Genomic DNA, 3,930 nt, shown 5'->3' with positions numbered 1-3,930 from the left:
CTGCTTCATTTTGACAATTGACCGCTCGGTGTTGCCCTCTGTAGATCACGATCCGTCTGTGCAAGCGAGATGGAACGACAGTTTAAAATATAACTTTTGTATTTATACTCGCTGACCATACATGGCAGGTACATGTCAACAGATTACAATAATCCTGATAATGTTACTACTAATTAATATATTATTATTAATGAATTGATAATTAAATAATATTAATAATAATTAGTAGTAGCATTTGTATTATTAATATCCGCCCGAATGCAGCTGAGATATACAGCTCCAGCACCCCCCGCGACCCCGAAAGGGACAAGCGGTAGAAAATGGATGGATGGATAGTAGTAGCATTATCATGAATACATAAAAAGATATCACGCAATATTAATAAGTATGATAATGATATATTGATATATGTTTATGTATTCATACACATTGCATATATATATATATATATATATATATATATATATATATATATATATATATATATATATATATATATATATATATATATATATATATATATATATATATATATATATATATATATATATGTATATATATAATAAGATTGAATATAGATATATATAATTTATTGTATTATATATATTTATATAGTTGTGTTTAGTACTGAGTATATTTTTTAAAAGTGCCGTTTTTATACATTCATTTATACAAGTAAAGCAAAAGTTGAAAAAAAAAATTATTGTATATGTTTATGTATTTAAATGACAATATATAGAATGAGTATAATATACAATAAACATTATCTATACATTTATGTCCTATACATAATTATTAGGCTGTGAATCTTTGGGCACCACAGGATTCGATTCGATTCGATCCTTAGGGGGTTAACGATTCAGTTCGAGTCGATCCTCAATTCAAAATCAATCCCTTTTTAATAACATTGGGTGCCAGTTGTATGATTAAGTACATTACTCCATAAAATAGATAATAATCTAAATTATATAAAATCATACAATAATCATTAATACCATACTTCTCTTAATGTGCCTTTCTAAAAATTCAAAGGTCCTTGTACAAAACAAGTAAAGCAAAAGTCAGAATAAATCTAATTGTAAATAAAAGTACAATTAAAAAAAAGATTCAGAATAAGTAATTAGAAAATCTACATTTTTAAAATGTATATTTCGACTGCTATTTATTCAGAAGACTTCTTGGTCAAGGTCAGAGCAGAGCTTTTCCTCTGCACATTGCAGTCTTGTGAAGGGCCTGTTTCCATGGAGACGTTGATCACAGAAAAAAGGTCTGAAGTCTGCAGTACTTGTGGTGTGATGGCTGAGATGCAAAAATGGGATGTTAAATGGAATGTGTTAGGATTTAAGTGCTCCTGTGAGGAATTCTACATGGACGAAGCATCACTGCATAATGTTATCTCAGCTAAGATTTTAAACATGGGGTTACAAGTCATATGTAAAAATGTAGTGATTTAAAAAATGTGTGCTGCAATAATAATAAGCAATCTTGAAAGCCCACCAAAAATATTTTTAAAAATAACAACTTTTCTATTATAAATGTTATTAGATCAAAACCCTGCATAATAAAAAACATGAGTCGAAGTCTAACGTTGAGACCAGCGAACATGTCTTCCAGGTGAGCTAGATGAAGATAGAATGATCCACACCTGCCTCCTGCGGTCACTCAGGCATCAGACGACAGCCTGAGGAAGGAACCTGCCCTTACCTGCACCTCCAAACAAGATTAAAGGGAGGATCAGACAACAAAAACACTCGCACACCGTCTGCAGCAACAGCAAAAAGGCATCAGAGGCTCTATAAAAAGCCCTGAAGCCAAATAGATGACATATAATATAAATAATCTGTCATATCTTCAAATTTTGAATTCACTAAATATTAATCAAAAATAAAGTAATAAAGTTCAACAAAGTCAAATATGCAAAGACATTTGACAAAACAGGAACGCTTTGCTGTTTCCAATAGTCTACTGAAAAATTGCCAGTCAAAGATACTCTATGTGACATGAGAGCTCTTCCGTTTTTAAGAACCTACCCAGAAACGCTAGCCAAAGATTTTCTACAGAACAGTATACCTCTGCTACAAACCTACTACAAAGGTAAATGGTAAATGGGTTATACTTGTATTGCGCTTTTCAAGGTACTCAAAGCGCTTTGACACTATTTCCACATTCACCCATTCACACACACATTCACACACTGATGGCGGGAGCTGCCATGCAAGGCCCTAACCACGACCCATCAGGAGCCAGGGTGAAGTGTCTTGCTCAAGGACACAACCGACGTAACGTGGTTGGCAGTAGGTGGGGATCGAACCAGGAACCTCCTGCCCCATGCCGCCCCCAAGGTGCGAGTCAAATCTTTAATATGACAGGACACTATGTTAGTTTTAAAGACCACTTCAAAAAATGTTAGTCAAAGATCCTTGATATAAACATAGCACTATTTTAGTTTTAAGGATGTACTACAAAAATGCTAGTCAAAGATCCCCTATATAATGAACATGCTTTGTTGTTTTTGAGAACTTATAAAAATGCCTTTAAAAATAAATGGAGCGCTTTGCTAGTTTTAAAGACCTAATACATAAATGCTAGTCAAAGATCCTTTACATAACAGGAGTGGTCTGCTGTTTTTAATACATTCTTTATATAATACGATCACTATGTTAGTTTTAAAGACCTACTGCAAAAATGCTAGTCAAATATCCACTACATAACAAAAGTACTTTGTTTATTCGATAACTTACTAAAAAAATACTGGTCAAAGACCCTTTATAATACTGTAACAGGACCACAATGTTCGTTTTAGGGACCTACTGCAATAATGCTTGTCAAAGATCCCCTATATAATAAAACGGTTTTGTTGTTTTTGAGAACTTACTGAAAAAAAACCTGGTCAAAGATCCTTTATATACTGTAACAGCAACACTATGTTAGTTTTAAGGACCTATTGCAAAAATGCTAGTCAAAGACCCCCTGTGTAATAAAAGGGATTTGTTGTTTTTGAAAACTTACTGAAAGAATGCTGGTCAAAAATCGTTTATATAATAGGAGCACTATGTTAGTTTTGAGGACCAACAGCAATAATGCTAGTCAAAGATCCTTTACATAACAGGAGTGTTCTGCTGTTTTCATTAAACCTTTTGCAAAAAAAAAATCTAGTCAAAGATACCTTATATAATAGGAACACTATGTTAGATTTAAATAAATAGTTAATAATTTAAATAACTACTGCAAAAATGCTAGACAAATATTCTGTAATAAATAATGTGTTCTTGTTTTGAGAACTTATTGAAAAAAATGCTGGTCAAAGATATTTTATATACTGTAAAATGAAAACTATGTTAGTTTTAAGGACCTACTGCAAACATTCTAGTCAAAGATCCTTTATATAACAGGAGCACTATCTTAGTTTTAAGGACTTACTGCAAACATTCTAATCAAAGATCCACAACAGGAGCACTATGTTAGTTTTAAGGACCTACTGCAAAAATGCTAGTCAAAGATCCCCTTTACAAAAAAGTGCTTTGTTGTTTTCAAGAACCTATAGCAAAAATGCTAGTCAAATATTCTTTATATAACAGGAGAACTACATTAGTTTTATGGATCTACTGAAACAATGCTTGTCAAAGATCCTTTGTATAACAGGAGCACTATGTTAGTTTTAAGGACCTACAGTAAAAATCTACTCAAAGATCCCCCATATAAAAAGTGCTTTGCTGTTTTCCAAAAGAATCTATAGCAAAAAAGCTAGTCAAAGATGCCAGTCAAAAATCCTTTTAATAACAGAACTATATTAGTGTTAAGGACCTACTTCAAAAATGCTAGTCAAAGATCCCCTAAAAGTGCTTTGTTGTTTTCAAGAAACTACTGCAAAAAAGCTAATCAAATATAGTTTTAAGGACCTACTACAAACGTGCTAGTCAAAGATCCTCT

This window comes from Entelurus aequoreus, linkage group LG05, assembly GCF_033978785.1.
Source record: "Entelurus aequoreus isolate RoL-2023_Sb linkage group LG05, RoL_Eaeq_v1.1, whole genome shotgun sequence".
Classification (NCBI taxonomy): domain Eukaryota; kingdom Metazoa; phylum Chordata; class Actinopteri; order Syngnathiformes; family Syngnathidae; genus Entelurus; species Entelurus aequoreus.
Note: the sequence above shows the minus strand (reverse complement) of the source record.